The sequence below is a fragment of the Acanthochromis polyacanthus genome, chromosome 1, assembly GCF_021347895.1.
Source record: "Acanthochromis polyacanthus isolate Apoly-LR-REF ecotype Palm Island chromosome 1, KAUST_Apoly_ChrSc, whole genome shotgun sequence".
NCBI classification, from domain to species: Eukaryota; Metazoa; Chordata; class Actinopteri; family Pomacentridae; genus Acanthochromis; species Acanthochromis polyacanthus.
This window is the reverse complement of record NC_067113.1, coordinates 62,080,818-62,090,294: the sequence shown is the minus strand read 5'-3', so window position 1 is coordinate 62,090,294 and position 9,477 is coordinate 62,080,818. Positions and strand designations below refer to the sequence as shown.

Genomic DNA, 9,477 nt, shown 5'->3' with positions numbered 1-9,477 from the left:
GTGTCAGGGTAGTTCCAGATATCTCTGTTCCTGTGGCTAACCGCATTTCCTTTTTCTGTGGACAGGAGCTGTTGGGCTGTATGACGAGTGGCTGGCTGATTCCCTCCCGAGGTGGTGGTCCGAGACGGTCGAGACGAAACTCAAGTTAAAAAAAAAACAAAACTCAAAATCGATGATAAGTGCGCAAAAAAAAAGAATTAGTATCTGAGCGAGTGGCTCAGGGGGTAAGAAGAGAGATTACCAAGTGGAAGGTAGCAGGATTGAGTCCCACCACTGGCATGTTTCTTTGTTTGTCTTCGTCAGGATTTTCAAAAGATTTAACCCTTTAAGCTTCAGTCAATTCCATCCGTTTTCAGTACAGAAAATCGCTAATATTCTATTTTTAAATAAAAAAATTACGAAAAATACGGGGAATATTGGACGCACATCAGGAGGTGCATTTCCTTGAAAACGACCGATTCGGGGATTTTATACCGACTTCAGGACATGTTTTGGACAAAATAGTTTACTGGCTTGTGTCATCTGGATGTAAAAGGTTGGATTATGGCCGTTTTTTGTGGAATCTTTTTTTTTGTGTGTAATAATAAACCCGGAAATGTGAGTCGCGCTGTGTGCGTTGAAGCCGTGTATAGAGAACGGATGGATGAATATTTGTTTTTGTCGGACAAATGTGTTTTTCTCACCCGCTGTGGTAATCGCATCTGAAAGTGGTTTATACCGGCGGATTCATGAGAATCTAAGCTTTCCATCGGCGTATTCACCTTATTCAGCTCCGCCCATTTTCCAACGGGCGGGACTTCCTGTTTTGAGTAGCACTTCCGGTAACTCGGTTATGGCGGTGTTTACAACTGAGAAAGTGATGTGGGAAGAAACGAAAACCTCTTTAAAAAACAGAAATGGATCAAGTCTGCCTCATCCGCGACTTATTACAGAGTGGGAGGATGACATGAAAAAGTGGCCACAAGTCATGTATGGCGATATTTTGAACTATTTCGTGTTGTCTCTTGGCGTTGATCGCTCGGCTATGAGGAATTATTAGAGCACTGAAGCCTATCAATATTTGCACAGTGGTAAAGTCGGTGCTGTTCTGCTACATCAAGAATGGGAATATACGTTTCTTAAAGCTAATGTCAGCCCGAGTCAGGCTAGTACCTCCTCACACATGGCGTGGGTGTTGGTGACAGCTGATGAAGCGGTGGAGACCACGGGATGCTCCTGTATCGCTGGGTTGGGACGGTCCTGCAGTCACGCTGCTGCGATATTATGGAAGGTATGTTGATTTGAATAAAACTTTATTTGATTCATGTATATATGATGTGGTTGTGCAAACGGAGGTTGTTATTGTCATTTCTGAAACAGCTCCTGCGGTTTACTGTGTTATTAGCCCTGTCACAAGCTAATGCTAATCTCTGGAGCAACAAAAAACTGATTCTGACCAAACCGCAGTCATAACAACGTTTCAAAATAGCAGAGAGTATCTTTTTACCTCACTGATGGCATAGCAAGGTCTTTAGTGGAAACTGAACTCTGGTAGAATCGCTGTAGCTGCGCTGACAGTGACCGATGCAAGCTGTGTGTTTACATAGCCATGAGCTGGTCCGCAGCATTCAGATCTAACCTTTCCGTGCTCTAAACAATTCTGAGAGAGAGAAAGCTTCATCGTTCCCCAGTTGTTGTGGCACACACGGACAGCGCAATTGATGCCAAACATGTTAAAATCGCTTAAAAGAACAGTTAAAAGTAGCTACAGTAGCGAGAGGACTCGATGTTGTTGTAGTGCGAAGACAGTCAACCGGAAGTCGATCTCAAAAATGGTGCCGCCCTGCCTCCCTTCCTGAATAAGGTGAATAGTGTTTGTATAATCGCGTTTGCACCCGTCGGACATTCTTGAAATTCCTATGCAAATTAGTAGGTGTACCGCCGGCGGTACACTGAAGCAGGGTTAAGAAGGGCCTGCTCTTGAACCAGTGACCTGCAGCTCCATAGGTGAACACTTAACTCACTGAGCTACAGATCCGATAAAAAGCAATAAATTCATCGTTCCTTTGACATCGTAGTTTCCAAGTGACCACATGGGTGGAGTCAGGGTGGAAGGGAGGTGGCCTCCCCCCTCTGCCCCCTGTCTAGATGCTCCACATATGTCATAAAAACCAAAAACATTTACATTCATGATGCAGGAATCAGGCAGTTTTTCACTTTTTTAGTCAGAAAGATAGTTGATAATGTGTGAATTGTTGCAGCTTGTGAGCCGTAAAAGGTTTTAATCTTTGGGGCTGAGTGTCAGAAAACATTTAGAAACCAACATCAACAAAACACTCAAAGATTTGGACATCATTAAAGGGAAATCCAACTTTTGCATGACAATGTCTAATTAAAGTACATTTATTTCCAACATAAACATGTGATATTCATCCTCTGGAGCTTCTCTTCACATCGTCTTCCACCTGGACTGGTTTGGTCGGGAGCATGTACAACAAACATCTGAAAAACTGCACTTTATCATCAATAAATGACACTCAAGTTTAACCTCTATATAACTCAGACTGAGTCTGGATGTGCTGCTCTGTCATTAACTCCTAAGTTTAGGGAAAGTTCAAACAAAAAAGGACAGTTCAGATAAGACTTGAGAATGAGCTGATTTTGAACAAACACCTCAGACTTTTTGAGCTTCAGCTCCTCTAGCAAGATATTTTAACAACAAGCAACTCAAGAGATCAGAAGTTGGAGAGAGTTAGCTTTAGCTGAGCCACAGAACATGTGGGACGCTAACCTAGTGTAGCAGGATGAGTTCTGCTTAAGGACATTTTGTGTCCTCTCAGGTAGTGCTGGGCTGTGGGCCAATCGGAACACGCCCACCCACTATAAAAGCTGAGAGGGGCCCCTGTACTCTTTCTCTGTTTCTCTTCTGCTGAGGCTGAAGACACGCCCCTTCCGGCTGCTTGCCCTGCTGCTCTCACCGGCGTTCAAAACATTCGGTGCGTTACTCTGCTTGGTGTTGTGTAGCCACATTTGTGTTGCCAAAGGAAGCCATAGCGGCTGGACCGGCTTCTGACGTGCTCTCCTTGTCCTGTGTGTGTGTGTGTGTGTGTGTGTGTGTGTGTGTGTGTGTGTGTGTGTGTGTGTGTGTGTGTGTGTGTGTGTGTGTGTGTGTGTGTGTGTGTGTGTGTGTGTGTGTGTGTGTGTGTCACGCTGCTGTACAGAGTGGCAGCACCAAGGACCCGCTGCTACTTTGCTTGGCTGCTACTTTGCTCGCTGCTTTGTGTACTGCTGTGCTTCACTTCGCCCGGCCGTGTATCTGTGGCCTGCTTCACGGCTAACCGGGGCTAGCTGCTGCTATCTCTCTGCCTCACTCGCCTGGCCTACCTCTATCCGGTGTCAGCCGGGTTCGGACCAAGCAAGTTATGAACTGGGTTATTTTTTTAACTGTTTTTAGCTCTGTGATTTTAATTGTTGCCTTGTCTGTGTTTTTTTTATTTGCACCCACAGTGGGGACACAGTGTTATTCGTTGGACATTATTTGGGTTTTGTTGTTTTTCTGTTTTGCTTTATGCCCCTTATTGGTTTAATGTCCAGCTAGTATTGATTTGTTTTTTTCTGTTCTTATTCTGAGCTTTATTTGTTTTTATTTATATTTGTTTTCTAGGTTAAAATATTCATTCTGATTTGGTTATTAGTTTAGTTCTTTTTGTTTCTGTGTTCTCCACTGATTCCCTTCTATGTTTCAGAGGCTGTGTACCTGTGGTCGGGACGTGATGTCGTCAGTGGTGGTCTCCTCCCCGCGTGATGTGTGAACCCTGTTTTTTTTTTTTTTTGGTTTAGTTTTGCACTTGTGTGTGATTTTTCTTTATTCACTTGGTGACCTCTCCCTGGGCCCTGTTCCTCCCCTCCGTCGACACACCGCCACATGGTAAGCAGACCTCTGACCCTTTGCATCCCTTTTCCCCTTATTTTATCATGTGTTAACTGATTTTAATTAGTTGTGTAAATAAAATTTGGATTATTGTACGGGAACAACACGTCTCTTGCTTCATGATATATGAACCTGTGTGCCTCAACGTGCTTTTAAGAGGCAAAGACTTTCCTTGGGGGCTCTCTCCCCAAGGTGGTGTTGTCAAGCTCAACTTAGAAGTTAGCCCTCCTAGCTGCTACTGCACTCGCCACACTAGCAAACATTTCAGACTTTTCTCTGTGAATTCTGAGAAATAATTTCCTATTTAATGACAGAGCTACACATCTGAACTCCGTCTCATTAAAACAGATTCTAATTCAGTGTCATCCATCCATATTAAAGTGCACTTACCCAAAATGTGTGTGGCATGAGCTCCAACAAAACCTGTCCAGGTAGAAGGCCACTTTGACAAACAGGAAGTGGAAGATTCCAAGCAGATTTATAGAAGGTGAACCGGACTGTACTAAGAGTGGTCAAGTATAGAGGGGTGTTTGTGGGTTTTTAAGGCTGATAATGATTATTAGTGAGACATTTGGAAGAGATATTCATTTGTAGTAAATGAAAGTATTTAAAATCTTGGACTTAAACTTAGAAGAACACAAACTCTAACAGAAAACTTTGTTGATACGTTTTTGTTTTGTTTACAGATGTTTAGTTAAAGGAGCTTTATTCGTGACGTATAACCAATCAAATCACTCCAGAAGACAGAGCGACCACAACTAGATAAAGGTTCAGAGCCAAAGTAGCGCCATTTTTAAATGGATTTATTACCGTAAATCAGTTTAAAAAAAAATATATATATATATAATACTGATAATCAGTAAATCAGTCACCCCACAATTACTACAATTCTCCATGTATGTCTCTTTCCTTTGACTTGTTATTTGTACAATATACGATGTATATGATGGCGTTTTTTTAAACCAAAGGCTAACTACGATGTTTTATCAGAGACATGCTATGCTACTCTGTTTGTTCTGGCCCTGAGCCGCTGCATTCCTCCTCTGGTGTTTTCTGGATTGTACTGGGCTCCATGCCTTCGTCCACCCGGCCTCCGTTGACTCGTCCCTCCTGCCGTCTCTGGAGCTGAAGCTGGATTGGAACAGACCAAAGTACTGTCCAATCACAATGCCAGCTGCCTCTCAAAAGGCTCCTTTATCTGGCGGCACTTCTTCTGAGGGGAAGCTGAGCTTCAGCAGAACTTTGGAGATGTGTTCCAGTGGTTGGTGGATGTGTGGGGAGATAGAGAGGGACCTCTGAATTGTTCAGAAAGGAAAACAGGGAACCCATTGGTAGTTTTAGTTTAGGATGCTACTGCGGTATGTTTTTGGGTTTTAAGAGGTGAAAAGGAAGAGGGTTTTTTTGTATTGATGATCTTTTACTTTGTTCCTGGTTGGCCATCAATATCAACGTGAAGTTCACTTTTAGTTCTGTTTATTTATTTTTATTTTACTAACATCCATTTGCTTTTAACCCCTTCACATGTTGTGTTGTTGTAAACTTACTCTTTCAAATAAATACTTGTCTAACCCTCTGGAAACCAGCGTTTGGACTGTTTTTGTGTTGCTCCTCACCTACTTCAGACATAAAGTATTGTGGACTAAAGGCTAAACTATGATGTTTGTAGAGCGACCTGCTATATTATAGACTTTTTAAATTGACATATTACTATGACTTTTTGTTTTAGTTTTTTTAACAACATATTAGAAGAATTTGATCAGTTTTAAAATTACTATACTTTTACTTGTGCAATGAACTATTTTTAGACCACATATTAAACTCTGATGTTTTCTTGAATAACACTATTTTGACAATATACTGCACTATGACATTTTTGAAGCACATATCAGACATGACAATTTTAGGCAACATCCTATCATTTTGCACTTTTTGAACCACAGAATAATCTATGTTTTTTTTTTTTTTGCCGACATGTTATACTATGAACTACAGGGCATACCATGTTATTCTTGAAATGTATACTATACTTTGACATTTTCTGAACTACATCCTATACTATGGCGTTATGCACAGAGTGCTTTGGTTACATGTTGATTTTTAATCTCGATGTTTTTCTGTTTCATTTTTTGACGGAATTACCACAGACCTGACTGTGAACACCATTGACACCCACCTGAGGGAGACGCTGCCTAAGATCTCCAGGCTGCTTGGTCATGGTCTTTCTGGTCCTGCTCCAGAACATCTTCATCAACTACGTCTTCTTTTGAAGAGGCCCTCAGATGCTGCAATCTCTGATCTTAAGGAGGAACTGCTACTTTCACTCTGTAACGAGACGGCGGTTATTTTAAAGACCCAGCTCCTGCCAGCTTTGAGTGAAAATTTAACATCCATCAAAACAGAACTACAGACAGTTAAATCTGAGCTGTCAGTCAGTATTTCAAACATCAAGTCTGACCCAGGTGTCCTAAAGCACACTGTGGGTGAAACAGAAACTTCAGTCTCCACATCACCGACGACATCGACACACTCCAAAGCAGAGCACCTGTCTGCTGAACAGAGAATAATAAACTGCTGAAACAGTTGGTCTATCCTTCTGTAAGTGAAAGCTAAACAGGAAGTGGTTCACTGAGGATGTCGTCCATTCAGTCTCCGTCTTCACATCCAGATGAGGTTTTCCTTCTGTTGGCTTTACTCAGAAGGTCCTCACAGTGAACATGAGACACCTGAGACGAAGACAGACGTCACAGCATCAGCATCAACAGCAGAGGTTCATTTTAAAGTGACCCTAGAAAGATTTCCTCTGTCATATATATTTTCCATGCATTGAAAGACAGAAAGGCCTGTAGTCATTTTAGCTTTAGGGGAGGATTTTATTGTCCAGCTTATTTGTGCTGCAATTTAAATATAATAACTGTAATGTTCATCATTACTTTGGAAATATTCTGGGAAGTTATTTTTCTAATCTACACTAAGATGTACTACAACATGTGAATCTGTCATTAAACAATGTTAACGACTAAAGAGTAGATTTACTGTTTTCTCCAGTTTAACTTACTGGAGACTACCGACAACACAGAACCTCAACCTTACTGTTTTAATCACATTTAGGTTTTCTAAACGTTACATTAATGTGAACCAGTGTCTCCACTCACAGTTCTAACTAAATGCACCACATTACACAAACACAACACACTTCAGCTGTTTTACATGAAACTCAACACAAACATCGTTAGCTTAATGCTACGTTAGCTTTAATCAGGCTACGACTGAGCAGCTAGCTCGGTTAGCATCGCTAACATTAAAGCTAATATTTACTGGATGTTAACTTTCGTCTCTGGTCAGCATACACTGAAATAAACTCCACCAACATCTGGAGTGCATGGTACACATTATATCTGACACTACAGCTGCATATAAAGTGTAGTAAAAGCGGCACAGATAAGAAAATAAACACTTACCGAACTATCAGAGTCCTTTCAGTGTCTGCTGGTAGAATCAGCCAAAGGTAGAAAACTGGTTAAAACGAGCCAACAGGCAGGAAAACTGTTTGTGGAAGAGGTTCTGCTGCTCCACTGCTAAATAAACCAACAGTTATATCAGAAAACGAGGAGAACAGATTCTCTGCTGCCTCCTCCATAGGACCTGTCAATTATTCCAGACCGGACTGTCAATCAAGTAGCCCCGCCCCCTGGCTTTGCAAAACTTTAATGCTCTATAAAAATTCAATATTGATTTATTTTAAGATCGTCCACCTGATCTCTCATTTTGACTATGAAAACTAACGAAAAAAAAATATACAGTCTATGCACCATACTCTGTTTGGCTCCACATTTGCTGATTACCACTTCCGGGCTCAGAAAATGAAAAAACGGATCTTTTGTCATTTCTGTCTCTTACTGATTTTATTTTCTTGTTATTGTAAATATAAAATGAAAATCAAAGCATTTTTTAAAATGTCATTAGAAGGTTATGTTATACTGTGAATAACAAACTTGCAGACAACAGTGCAATAATTATTCTTTAGTCATGAGGATTAGATATCTGTGAACACTAATTTGCTTGATATTTGATATTGCAAAAAAAGGACATTGTGATATTGTAAAGAATAGTGTTGGAGATTAGCCCTTTAACTGATGTTCTCATATTTGTGAAATTTAAGTTGTGATGGAACTGTTTCCTTGCAGAGGAAAAAGAAATGACAGTGTTATTAGAAAGACACTTTTTATTTTAATTTTAATTTTTTTAATTTAATATTTTTCTTTCTTCTTTTATTTCATTTTTAAGGTTTGGATATCCTTGAACACTTATTTGAACAGAATATAGATTCTGATGTTGTTGTAAAGAATAATGTTGGAGATGTGCCCCTCCTCTGTCCTCAACCCGCCCGGCCAGCAGCAGATGGGTCCCCCCTATATAGAGCCGGGTTCTGCTCGAGGTTTCTTCCCTGTTAAAAGGGTGTTTTCCTTGCGACTTACGCCTTTGGGCTTGCTCTGGGGGTCAGGCATATGGGTTCTGTAAAGCGTCTTGAGACAATTTGACTGTAATTGACGCTATATAAATAAAATTGAATTGAATTGAATTCATGTTGGAATATATCCTCATTGTGAAGCAAACCTTACTTGCACTAAATTGGAAATATTTTAGGAAAACACACTGAATTACAAGACAAGGCTAGAATTACATGATTTTAATAGTAATAGGTCGTGATCTAAAGTGGGCCGGTCTGAGGCATGAAAGTCCAGGGCTGAAAATGAGACCCACTCCAGCCCTGTGGTGTAGTACCATCATCATGTCTAAGAAGAACATGAAGGGTGACTCTGTAGCTGCTAGACACTGTCATAATCCAAATCTATGATCACCTTGAATTAACTGGGCTTCATTATATGTAATACATCAATACATCTTGTGTGTATTAACTTCTAAGAAATTTAAAGGAGTACACATGTACTTAAATATATTGTAAACAAATGCTCTTTTCCTTGGCTACACATAAAATTAATGTCATTGTAGAAAATGTATTGTTAGCAGAGGCGTTTGAACACCATCCATCAGTTTACTAGAACCTCATTAATAATACATTTAATTGCAGCAGTCAATATTTTTTCTTATTAATGCATCATGTAATTATATTGAATGTAAAACGGGAAGCTCAGAAAAAAATACACAAACACGATTGCAAACTGTGCAGTTTCTTTCAGCCTTATTACATACAACATATTTCAGCACATTGTTCAGACTTTTAGCACACAGCTGGTTGAGTCTCACGACTCTCATCTGCATTATCTCAGAAGGCTGTATTTATAACAGAAGTAGGGCGTTGATTCTGAGTTAACTGCCTAGCACCAAACAGCAGATAGTGGAGCATTTAGTGACTAAAGAGAAAGATATTTCCTTTCGGAGATGGAGGAGACCAAAACGGAGGTAAAAATTGACTGAACATTTGATTTGCATTCTCCTTGTGAGCATAGTGGAGCTAAAAATAGAGTGAACATTTAATCTGAGGTCACCTGGTGAACATAGTGAAACATTTAGTGGTGCTCTATTCAAAAAGTAGCATTTGATTGTCA

At 40.4% G+C, this 9,477-nt stretch overlaps 1 long non-coding RNA gene across 1 annotated transcript; it reads left to right on the top strand.

The window, feature by feature from the left end:
* Window positions 1-2,837: 2,837 nt before the first annotated feature.
* Window positions 2,838-8,489, top strand: LOC127534226 (uncharacterized). The gene is made up of 2 exons (XR_007942261.1): window positions 2,838-3,907; window positions 6,055-8,489. It is a non-coding gene; the product is annotated as an uncharacterized LOC127534226 (long non-coding RNA).
* The last annotated feature ends 988 nt before the right edge of the window (window positions 8,490-9,477 follow it).